This window comes from Castanea sativa, chromosome 3 (genome assembly GCF_040712315.1).
Source record: "Castanea sativa cultivar Marrone di Chiusa Pesio chromosome 3, ASM4071231v1".
Lineage (NCBI taxonomy): Eukaryota > Viridiplantae > Streptophyta > Magnoliopsida > Fagales > Fagaceae > Castanea > Castanea sativa.
In genome coordinates, this window is record NC_134015.1 from 36,337,383 (window position 1) to 36,350,354 (window position 12,972).

Sequence of the window (12,972 nt, forward strand, 5' to 3'; positions counted from 1 at the left end):
GTCTCAGTTTCAATTTTGTTAAAGCTAAGTTCACGTAGGACCTATCTATAACTTTTACTGTATATAAAATTACTATCCATTCTATCAAAAAAGAATTACTTTCTCCATCTCAAAAGAAAACGAAACAAAGAAAAAATAAAAGAAGCGAGTAGGCAAGACATTTATTCTTACTTGCCAACTTAAATTTATCCGTTTTTCTTTCTTATTTATCTAATCTTTAGTTTTTTTTTTAATCTTATTTATATATATCCTAACTTTTTACCTTTGGGGCTATCAGATTTTAACATGTAAGAATAATTAAGGTAAAAACATGATTTGAAGTTAGGACAAAACTTCAAACCATTTAAGTTTTGACTTCAATCATCTTTTGTTCAACTTTATAGCCCACAGGATAGGTTCAAAATTATTTAGTTGAAGACCCATTTTGCTTATTTCATGCAATATCGAAGGCATAATGGCCTGATCCTTGGCCAATATCGCACTATATTTCAATCATAGCTCATTTTTAATGGTTTTCCTTTTTTGGGTTTGTAATTCAGAAATTAGATACCCTGTATTTAGGTGGGAATCATGTAAGGGTTGTGTGTGAGAGAGTGTGAAGAATTCAAGTGTGTGGACAATCAAAAGGATTCTTGTGATTGGATCTCGCGAGTGACTTGCAACTGGTGACTCGCCAGAAGTACCACACGTGTGAAGCATGCAGGAAGTTGAAGGGGCATGACAACTGGAGCACTACTGGACAAAAAGTACAGTTTGGCCAATCAGTTATTTGGTGTCTGGAACTTGCGACTTGTCCCAGTCACGAGTAAGTCGCCAGAATCCCCTGTTTTTGCAGAAAAATGACTTTTCACAATCCCTTATATACCCTACTATAAATACCTCTATACCCACGAAATGTTGAGAGAGCTTCCAAAGTGAATTTTAAAAGAGAAACCCTAGAGAAAAATAAGATTGACTCATCCACAATCTTACACATTTGTTTCTCCAAATTCCTTTACTCTCACCCTTTACATTGACATACCTTTGAGAGGATCTTTGGCCAAATCCTTATCTCACCATATCCATATCAGTGAGAAGGTAATTTGGTGCTTGGGAATTAGTTCAGAGAGGACCAATTCATTTGGCTGATGCAATGGGCTTATTGCGAGATCCGGTAAGTTAGAGAAGATAATATTAGGCTTAACCCAGTTGGAGCAAAAAGCTTGGAGGGCTTAGGTGCATCGGGTAGATTAGGCTTGGAGAGTCTATTGCTATTTATGTATCCCAACTAATTTTCTAGTGGATCATTCTATCACTTGGAGGGCGGCGGAGAGGTTTTTTGCCGAATTCTTTGGTTTCTTCTTCAATAACATGTGCTGGTGTTATCATGTGTTTGCATCTCTTTAACTCTTACTCTTTGCTTATTTGGGTATAGCTTATATTTATCATTTTGCATATACATTGTTTGAATATAAGCTTGTGTTGGTAATTTTGAAATTGAGGGTCTAAACATTCACTAGTGTTTTACACACCAAGTGAACTTTCAGGGTTGGATCTATCCATACTTAAGACAAAGCCCAAACCAAAATGAACTGAACGTTGAAATTTTTTTGGGTTATTTAGTGGTGGGGTGTTAATTTCTTGGGGTCAAAATATTCAATTTATTCAAAGAACCTAGCCAAGGCATTTAATTTCCCTATTTATTTATTTATTTTTTAAAACCAAAGTTTCCCAATTAAATTCAAACACCTGGTTATTTTGAACAATAAACTAAGTAGTATAGCATTATAGTTACTATTGCCAACTACATTTAAATTTAATGGAACTATGTATTTGAATTTGATTAAGGAATTTAATGCATTGCATCTAAGGTACAATATTCAAGTTTACCCTTATAGTAAAAGGCAATTGATTATTTTGAAATTTTACATGTGATTAACCTATAAATGATATTAAATAAAAACATGGATTCAAGAAAATAGTGATTTATAAAATGTAATTGAGTGATATAACTTTTATCAAAGCAATATTAGATGTAGCATATGCCAAACTATTTAGGAATATTATGTCTCACAAAAATATAATGTTAATTCAAGTGCAATAAAATTTTACTACATTTAACATTTATATGAAAAAATTTAAGCAAACAAAGCAACCTATTGTTTATAAATAGCGATAGAAAAACAAACATGATCAAATTTTTAAAAGCAATTATCAGTATTACAAGAAGCATTTAATATTGGCTTCAAAACATACCTAGGGAAGCTTCCAAGGTAACTTCAATTTTGTTAAACTAAGCTCATATGGATGGATAAAATTTTGAGGCTACCTTGGAAGCCTCAAAATTTTAAGTTTTAACTTCTTAAAATTTCAAACTTTTATTCCTTTCATTTTCATGGATGGATAAAATTTTATTTTTGTATCATCACATATTTATATTTGATGAAGCCTAATTTGTCGGCTATGTACTTTCGTCCAAATGATGTCGAGACCTCGTCAATGTTCCTGCAAAATGAGAGAAACTTATCTGAGGTGGACACCGGTGTGGCGCTAGCTACAACGCCTCCAATGCTTAAGTTAGTGATTAGAAATTCTTTTGAAGTAGAATGAGAAGTGTAAAAGTATGTCTCTGATGTTGGAGTTGTGTACCTTCTGTGCTTCTAATGATCGTGTATATATATATATATATATATATATATATATATATATATATATATATATATATATATATATTTATATATGTAGTCTCTGAGGGTTTCTAGCCATTGGGGCCTTGATTATGGTTTTAATGCTCTTCTTGTAACGCCCCGGTCTCATGATTATGGAATTTAATGAGATTCCAACGATCTGCCATTTGATCGGTAACCGCCTGAGGTATTAAGTTCTCTTTATTATTGATTTGCTTGTGCTCGTCCATGCTTGTTGAGGTGGATGAGTGTGATGTCGTCTACTGAATGTGAGTTCGTGAGTCCCATCAATTACCCCCCAGGATCTGTGGTAGTCTTGAGGTGCTAGGACGACTATTAGAGGATGAAAACTTTTTTGATTGGACGTGGCTCTTGGGATTTTGTTCCTAATTTAATGCGTACTGGCGGCGCCTCACGCATCGTGGCCATGTGGCGTGCTTTTCCCAATGCAGTTGATACTCTAATGGTATGACTCTTGGGTTTCCTGCTGAATTTTAGTTTTTGGGTGTCTTGGTTTTTAAACTTCACTTTTCACTTTTTCCTTCACTTTCTCCAACTTCCAATCATTTTTCTGAGCTTCTTCTTCTCCAACCTCTCTCTGCAATTATCTCTGAGCTGGTGCTCTCATTTTCTTATACATTTTAAGGTATGCTTTTCTCCTCTTTTTTCCTTTCTTGTTTTTACAACATGACAGATTTCTGATTTTTCCTTTTTCTTCCCTTTTTCTTTTCTTTGTATGTTTTTGGTTTGTGGGGTTCTTAGGATCCACTCTTTCCCTCCATTCCTTTGGTTTTCATGGTCGATAGTTCTAAGGTTAGGGTAGCTTGCCCCTTAATTTCTTTCTTTTTTGCACGTTTGGGGGCTTCTTTTGATACTTCCCGTGCTTTTCTCCCTTTGATTGGGAACTTTGTTTTTGAGGGTAGTGGTTTAGGTATCGTGTCCAATGAGTTATTTCCTATGCTTACTCAGTCAATTAATTGGTTTGGGGGATTGGTGAGTGGGAGAGGAGGAATGTCTAAGGTAAGATTGAGCGAGTTTGATATTGGTCTATCGTCTAATGATGATCCTGCGGGGGGGGAGGGGGGATACTCCCATCTCCATCCCTCAAATGGTTAGGGCTTTTCACGCCCTTGGTGAGGTGTGTGGTTTGGATGGTGAGACTCTTTTTAGGTTTAAGGATATATTTCAATTTCCTGATAGGGTTAGGGTTCTTCTACCTTGCCAGGAGGAATGAGCCTGCCATTTCTCGCTTGGGAACCTGTGCTTTTATAAAGCTGCCTTTTTTAGCGGGCTTAGATTACCTGTCCACTCATTTATCATGGAGCTTCTAGGAAATTTTGGCATTGCTCCTGGGCAACTTATGCCTAATTCGTGGAGGATAGTGGTCAGCTGTATGGAGATATGGCTGACTGCTTCAGAAGGGGACATGATCAGGGTGGATGAGCTTATTTACTTATACTGTTTAAAGCTGTCTAAGGAGCATGGGTACTATGAACTGGTGCCTTGGGAGAGGAAGACTAGGATTGTCCAGGACCTGCCTTCGTCATTCAGATACTAGAAGTCCTGTTCTTTTTTTGTCTGGGGATGACTGGGAGACTCCCTCTGACGAAGTTTGGGGTGATCTCCCTAGGTTGCTCCGTTCTATTCCTTTAAGCTTTATTTTTCTTGCGTTCATTTTATCATCATTAACTCTTCTGTCCATTGTCTTGCGCAGTTAAAGAAAAGGCCGCGGACAGGTGACAAGGGGAAGGAAAAAGCGGATTCTCATTCGTCAAGCGTCTGGGACGACGCTGGAGTTGCATTGACGAAAGCATAGGAGAGCTTTACTGCAGAGGACATGAAAGCATTCTCTGGCTTGTCCCCCAACAAGATTGTGAGCCGTCACCTCCACAAACTCGTTAAGATATTGTAATTTTGCAGATTCATCCTTTTTTTTTGGGTGAGATCTGATTCCCTTTTTGTTGGTACTGGGGGAAAGCCTTCACATAACCTCGGAGTTCTTCACCTAGGAGACGAAGGTATCGTCGGCGGTTTCACAAGTGGAGGCTTTGAAGGCTGAAAATTCCAAGCTAAAAAAAGATTTAATCGCTGCTATAGGAGATGCCAACACCATGAAGGAGCAGGTCAAGGGCCTTTCTGACGAGCTAAAGGTGGAAAAACAATTAGTTGTGGAGAAGGACGAGCAACTTTTGGCTGCGAGGGAAATGTTGAAGATGATTGCTGCGAAGATTGTGGAGGCTTTCTAGACAATAGAGGAGTACAATATTGTCCTCTTCAGCTGGTACTTTAAAGGCTTTGAGCTCTTGAGGTGGTACCTCGTCAAACACCCGACCAGAGTGAGCTTAGAGAACCTTGATCTCGAGGACGTAGATAAAGAGATGGCAACTGATAAGGCTTCACAGTCTGCTGCTCCTGAGGAAAATGCTCCTGTGGACGCCCCTCCGCCTCCTCCAGATGCCTAAACTTGCTTTCTCACATATATATATTTTTTTATGTTTATTGCTTTAGGTGCCCAGTGTGTTTTGGGCCTTTTCAATTCCATTTTGAGAACACTATCTTTATTTCTAGAACAATGTTTTTTTTTTTTTTAGCCCAGAGTTTATGTGTCTTTAATTTTAGTGTGGAAACAATGGTGCCCGTTGTTTTTGGGCTTTTTTAATTATATTCGTAATTGTGCACTTACTTGTCCATATTCTTGGATTTGTGTGATCTTTATTTGCCTCATTCCCTTAGTTATTTCTTCCTGTAACTTGCGCTGGTTCTGATCCGTCAGTACCTTTTCTTCATCCAGGTGAAACTTGATCACTTGGCCGTTCGTCAGTAACTTACATCCTTCTATGCAGAGTATTGTTACTTACGTGACTTAAACCCTATTTTAAGGATCTTGCCACTTTAGGCTTTGTCAGTAACTTACATCTGTCATCACGAAATCTTGTTAGTTAGCCCATTTTTTGTGACTTACACCCATTTGAGGGATCTTGTCATCCTTTGGCTTCGTCTGTAACTTACATCCGTCAACGTGGAATCTTGTTACTTAGCCCATTTTTTTTGTGACTTACACCTATTTAAGGGATCTTGTCATCCTTTGGCTTCGTCAATAACTTACATCCGTTAGCACAAAATCTTGTTACTTAGCCCATTTTTTTGTGACTTACACCCATTTAAAGGATCTTGTCATCCTTTGGCTTTGTCAGTAACTTACGTCCGTTAGCGCAAAATCTTGTTACTTAGCCCATTTTTTTGTGACTTACACCCATTTAAGGGATTTTGTCATCCTTTGGCTTCGTCAGTAACTTACATCCGTCAGTGCAGAATCTTGTTACTTAGAAAAATTTTTGTGACTTTTAAGCTACTGGGTTTACTTGCATTAGGCCATTAGCTAAATAGTCCTTTTATTGCTTTTCAGAAATGAGTGCAAGTATCTATTACATCTTTTAATGGTATTTCTTCCGGTGCTCAATGTTCCATGGTCGTGGTAGTTTCTGCCCATCTAAGGTTTCTAGGTGATAGCTGCCTTGTCTAGATTAATGGACAACCCGTAGGGTCCCTCCTAGGTTGGGCCGAGTTTCCCATAGGCTGGGTCTTTGGTTGCCAGGGTGACATGTTGTAGGAATAGGTCCCCAATGTCTAATCGTCTTAGCTTTACTCTTTTGTTGTAGTACTCAGCCATCTTCTACTGATACTTCGTCATCTTGTTAGAAGCTTTATCTCTAACATCGTCCAAACAGTCTAGGTTTACTTTCAGTTGGTCGTCATTGCTCTTTTCATGGAACACCTCTTGTCTGATGCTGGTTATCCCTACTTCGACCGGGATTACTGCCTCGGTACCATAAGTAAGTCTGAAGGGAGTTTCTCTGGTCGAAGTTCTTGCTGTAGTGTGGTAAGCCTACAACACATTGGGTAACTCCTCAGGCCAGGCCCCCTTAGCGTCGTCCAGTCTGGTTTTGATGATCTTGAAGAGTATTCGGTTGGTAACCTCTGCTTGTCCGTTTGTTTATGGGTGTCTTGGGGATGAGTACTGGTTCTTGATTCCTAGGCCTGAGCAAAAGTCTCTGAAACCTTGATTGTCGAATTGCAGTCCAATGTCCGATACAATCGTCCGTGGGATCCCGAATCTATAGATTATGTTCTTCCATACGAAGGTCTGGACTTTTGCTTCAGTGATGGTTGACAAAGCCTCTGCTTCAACCCACTTCGTAAAGTAATCAATAGCGATTAGTAAAAATTTTACCTGCCCCTTACCTCGTGGCAACGGACCAATGATGTCAATTTCCCACTGTGCAAATGGCCACGGGGAGGCTATTGTCGTCAGCGTCTCAGCTGGAAGGCATTGGACATTCCCAAATCTCTGGCACCTGTCGCACTTCATGACAAGCTCCCTCGTGTCTACCTGTATAGTATGCTAAAAATAACCCGTTCGGATAACTTTGCTTACCAAGGCCCTAGGGCCTGTGTGGTCTCCACAAACCCCTTCATGGATCTCTTGTAGAATGTACTTGACTTCCTCTTCATCGACACACTTTAGATAGGGCATTGAGAAGCCTCTCTTGTACAGGGTATCATTCAGGATCATAAATCTGGCTGCTCTCTTCTTGACTTTCCTAGCTTCTTTGGCATCTTATGGGAGGTGCCCATCTTGGAGGAAGGATATGATCGGGCTCATCTAGCTATTTATACTTTGGATTACAAATGTAGGAGCCTTTTCAATACTTGGGGTGTCTTTGAACTTCCATTTTCAAGTCCATGTTCGTTGATCCTTCTTCTGATGATGCTAGCTTCGTTATTTCATCTGCCACCATGTTCTTGCTACTTGAGATCTGCACAAATTCTACTTTGTCAAACTCTTGTGTTAAATGCTTCGTCAGCCTGAGGAATTTTTGCATTCTCTCTTCCTTTGCTTCATATTTGTCCCTTATCTACCCTATCACTAGCTTAGAATCAATCTGGAGGAGCACGTTTTTTGCTCCTAGTGCTTTCCCGACCCTTAGCTCTGTCAATATTCCTTCGTACTCAGCTTCGTTATTGGTGGCCGGGAATTTCAGTTGGACCCCATATTTAAGTATCTCTCCTTCCCTCTTTTGGCAAACGAACCGTCGGTCTATATCGTCCAACGCTCTATCTGGTTAGAGGGGTTATCCTCGTCTGGGAAGGTGAACTCGACAATGAAGTTTGTGAAAGCCTGTGCCTTAATTGTTGTCTTAGGGTGGTACTCAATGTCGAACTGGCTAAGCTCAATTGCCCACTGGACCATTCTCTCAGCTGCCTCAGGCCTATTCATGGACTTTTTGATGGGTTGGTCCGTTATTGCCAGAATGGGGTTCACCTGAAAGTATGATCGCAGCTTGCGCGAAGCTACTATCAATGCGAATGTAGTTTTTTCAATTCTCAGGTACTTGGCTTCTACCCCCTGAAAAGCTTGGCTGACGTAGTACACTGGGAGCTGTTTCTTGTCTTCTTCTCGAATCAAGGCTGTGCTTACGGTCGTGGTTGATACTGCGAGATACAAATATAGGTTTTTCCCCTCCTTGGACAGACTTAGGAGGGGAGGATTGCTCAAGTAACACTTGAGTTCTTGGAATGCTGCCTTATATTCGGCAGTCCAGACAAAGGCTTTCTTTAGTGTCTTGAAGAAGGGGAGGTATTTGTCCGTCGCTTTATAGACGAACCTATTAAGTGCTGCTATCCTGCCTGTAAGCTTCTGGATTTCCTTGACGGTCTTTGGCGATGTCATGTCGAGTATGGCCCGTACCTTCTCTAGGTTTGCTTCTATCCGCCTTTGGGATACCATGAATCCCAAAAACTTTCCTAAAGCTACCCCGAAAGCACACTTACTGGGGTTCAACTTCATCTAGTACTGCCTGAGTGTGGTGAATGTTTCACTGAGGTTATCCAGGTGAACAAGCTCTTCTTTGCTCTTGACGAGCATATCATCTACATATACCTCCATATTTTTCCCGATCTATTTGTTGAACATTTTGTTTACTAACCTCTGGTAGGTTGCCCTTGCATTCTTCAGTCCGAAGGACATTACCTTATAGCAATAAAGCCCTTGACTCGTGATGAAAGTAGTTTTCTCTTTTTCTTCTTCAGCCATCTTTATTTGATTGTATCCTGAGAATGCATCCATGAACATTAGCAGTTTATGCCCTGTTGTAGAATCCACGAGCTGGTCTATTCTGGGTAGAAGGAAGCTGTCTTTTGGGCAAGCTTTGTTCAGGTCTGTGAAGTCCACGCACATTCTCCATTTCCCTTTTACTTTCTTCACCAAGACGATGTTGGCAAGCCAATCTGGGTAGTAAACTTCTCGAATAAAACCCATTGACAACTTCTTGTTAACCTCGTCTGTAATTGCTTGATTCCGTTCTGGAGCGAAGACCCAGCGTCTTTGTTGGACAGGCCTCTTCTTGGGATCTACATTCAGCCTGTGTTGGATGACTTTAGGGGATATGCTCGATATGTCCTCGTGACTCTAAGCGAAGATATCCAGGTTCTCTCTAAGGAGCTGGAGGAGTCTCGTCCTCATCTTAAGGCTCAACATCGTCCCTATTCTAGTCGTCTTGGCTGTGTCTCCTTCGACCAGCTCTAGTGTCTCCAGGGCTTCCACTTTGTCTTCTTGCTCCTCCACAATCATCCATGTATGGTTTTCTTTTGCAGTTGGCACAGCCTGATAGCATTCCCTGACCAGTACTTGATCTCCCTTCACCTTTTCGACACCATTTTCTGTTGGGGAACTTCACCTTCAAGCAATAGGTGGATGTGGCCGCTCTCCAACGGTTGAGTATAGGCCTTCCCATGATCACATTATATGATGAAGGGCAGTCAACCACTAGGAAGTCCAATTGACAAGTCAGTTGCCTCGGGTGAGTCCCCACCGTGACCTTCAGTGTCACTATACCTTTAGGGTATACCCTATCTCCACTAAAGCTAACGAGGGGGGAATCAAATGGGAGCAGCTGTTCTGGATTTAGCTTCAGTTGCTGAAAAGCGGAAAGGTAGATAATATCTGCATAGCTGCCATTATCCATAAGGATTCTCCTGGTGTTGAATCCTTCTATTGTGAGCATTATGACTAAGGGGTCGTCATGAGATTGTTTCACTCCCCTAGAGTCATCCTCCGAGAAAAACATGTCTTGGTCTGTCCGTCTCTACTTAAACAGGGGTATACAGTGGACGCTATTCACTTGCCTCTGATATGCTTTCTTGAGAGATCTGAATGAACCGCCTGTGGACGGTCCTCTTGTGATCGTCTTTATCTCTCCTATCACGTTTGGCAGTCGTTGGGACGCGAGATCCTCATCCTTTGGCGTGGATTCACGCTAAATCTACTAAATTCTCCCTTTTTCACAAGCTTTTGCAGTTTCCCTTTTCGTATTAGTTCCTTTATCTGCTCCTTCAAGTCTCTGCAATCCTCAGTGTAGTGGCCATAATCCATGTGGAACCGGCAATACTTCTTTTTGTCGTGCATGTGGGGTGACGAATGCAGTGGTCTTGGCCATTTGAGGTAGTGCTCATCCTTAATCTGCGCCAAAATTTTGTCAACAGGCATAATTGAAGGAGTGAATATTACCGTTCGAAGAGTTTTTTCGTCCTTTCTTTTACTCCTGTCTCTGGACTGATGATCTTGTCCCTCCTTTTTTCGTCCTCTGTGATCATCCTACTTTATTCCTTTGTCATTGGTTTTTTCCATGTCCTTTATTGCGGCAAGAGCATCTTTAGCGTTCATGTACTTCTGGGCCTTTAGGAGCATTTCTGCCATCGTCTTTGGAGGATTCTTGGCAAGTGACACCACGAACTCTCTGGACTTCAATCCAACTTTAAAGGTGGTTAACTGCACCTTGTCATCAGTTTCATCTACTTCCAGAGTCTCGCGGGTGAAGCGCTTCACATAAGACCTCAGGGTCTCTTTCTCTCCTTGCTTGATGGTGAGCAAATGGTCTACTGGCCTCTTCGGGGGTTGCCCTCCTACCAAGTAGCGTAGGAAGGAACTGCTCAACTAGTCGAAGTTGTCAATGGAAGAGACAGGTAGCTTCGTGAACCATTCCCTAGCAACCCCTTTGAGAATAGTAGGGAAAGAGCGGCACATTATCTCGTCGGGGGGTTGTTGAAGACCCAGCGTTGTCTTGAAAGTGTTGAGATGGTCCAAGGGATCTTTAAGCCCGTCGAACTGTTTGAGTTGAGGCAGGTGGAACTTCGATGGTATTGGACCGTGAAGGGAGAATTGTGGTCTTGACCATCCTATCCATACTTCGATCTATTTTTTCTTTAATAGCGTTCCTTAACTCATTCATTTCCTTCCTCATTTCCCAAAGAAGTTCTGAGCTAGGTTCATCTGGAATAGTAGGCCTCTGGCTATCCCCCTCGTCTTCCTGATTGTCTTTAGATCGATTGATCTCCTACTAGAGTCGCTGCCTCATCTCCTGGTTTTGTCTGGTAAGTTCTTCCACGCTAGCTGTGAGTGCTTGGATTTGTAGGGCCAATGTCGTAGGGTCTGAACTAGACTCTATCTAAATTGTTGAGAATGGCTGGAACTGTATTCTCGAACCTTAGTACGAAAATGTCGTTTCCACAGACGACGCCAAACTAATGAAGCCTAATTTGTCAGCTATGTACATTCGTCCAGATGATGTTGAGACCTCGTCAAGGTTCCTGCAAAATGAGAGAAACTTATTTGAGGTGGACAGCGGTGTAACGCCAGCCACAACGTCTTCGATGCTTAAGTTAGTGATTAGAAATTCTTTTGAAGCAAAATGAGAAGTGTAAAAGTATGTCTCTGATGTTGGAGTTGTGTACCTTCTATGCTTCTAATGATCGTATATATATATATATATATATATATATATATATATATATATATATATATATATATATATATATATATATATATATATATATATATATAGTCTTTGGGGGTTTCTAGCCGTTAAGGCCTTGATTATGGTTTTAATGGTCTTCTCGTAATGCCACGGTCTCATGATTATAGAATTTAATGAGATTCCAACCGTCTGCCATTTAATCAGTAACCGCCTGAGGTATTAAGTGCTCTTTATTATTGATTTGCTTGTGCTTGTCCATGCTTTGTTCAGGTGGACAAGTGTGATGTCGTCTACTGAATGTGAGTTAGTCAATCCCATCAATATTTATAGTGGATGAGAAATTATATTTCTTTCATTTTCAAGTTTTGGTCGTGAATGTGGATGGAGGATTTGGTTCAGTGGTTAAATTTGACAGTAGATTGTAAAGTTGTGATTTACAACTATTTTGTGTTGGTTTTAATTTCGCGCCAAATTTGATTGTAATTTTGCTCAATCTTTGTACCCTGTATTTTTTGTGAGATTTAATTGTAAGGGTTGTGTGATAGAGAGAGAGTGTATAGAGACTCAAGCATTTGAAGACAGAAGAGTTTTCGCGGGTAGCTCGCGACTAAGCATCCCGCGAAGTGATGCATGTGCCTTGCACATGACTGGAATGCAAAGAGTCATGATAGATGGTGACAGCTGGTTTTTGAGAGTGTCTCACGGGTAAGGCCTTCCCGCGAGATACCTGCAAAACAGTCTGTTTTGCTATTTTTTCCTATCTGCTCCACTACATCCTCATACAAACTATATATACCATCATTATTCACATATTGAGTAGAGAGCTTTTCAGAAGAGAAAACCCCAGCCTCAAACCCGTAAGAATGTGAGATTGTCATACCCACAATTCTCTACACCATCCATTGTGGTTTTTCTCTACTCCTACCTCTCCATTTCCAAATCCTTGAGAAGTTGATAGCCCAAACACTTATTACACCCATACTGAGTGTCTAGTGAGTTTTTGGTGCTGCTGGGAAGTATTGGAAGAAGCCAAGCTTTGGCGGAAGTATTGGAAGAAGCCAAGCTTTGGCGGATGCAATCGGGCGCATTGCGGGATTCGGAAAGCTAGACAAGACACGGTTCTGAGAAGCCTTATTGGAGTAGGAGCTTGGAGGGCTTAGGTGCACTGGGTTGACTAGGCTTGGAGGGTCTTTTGCTATTCGTGTATCCCAACTTATTGTCTAGTGGATTGATTTACCACTTGGAGGGCGGCGGAAAGGTTTTTCATCGAGTTCTTCAGTTTTCTCTTCGATAACACATCGGAATGTTATCTTGTGTTTTCATCTCTCTTCCCTACTCTTTTAGCTTTCATTTTACTGCTGTGCTCTAATGAATATGGTTTAGAGTAGTTGTTGTGCTTGTTCGCTCTCATTTACTCTATTCCGCACTTAGTTTAAGTTAGAGTAAAATCAATCGAGCTGTAATCTTTTAATTTAGGATCTAAACAGCTCGTG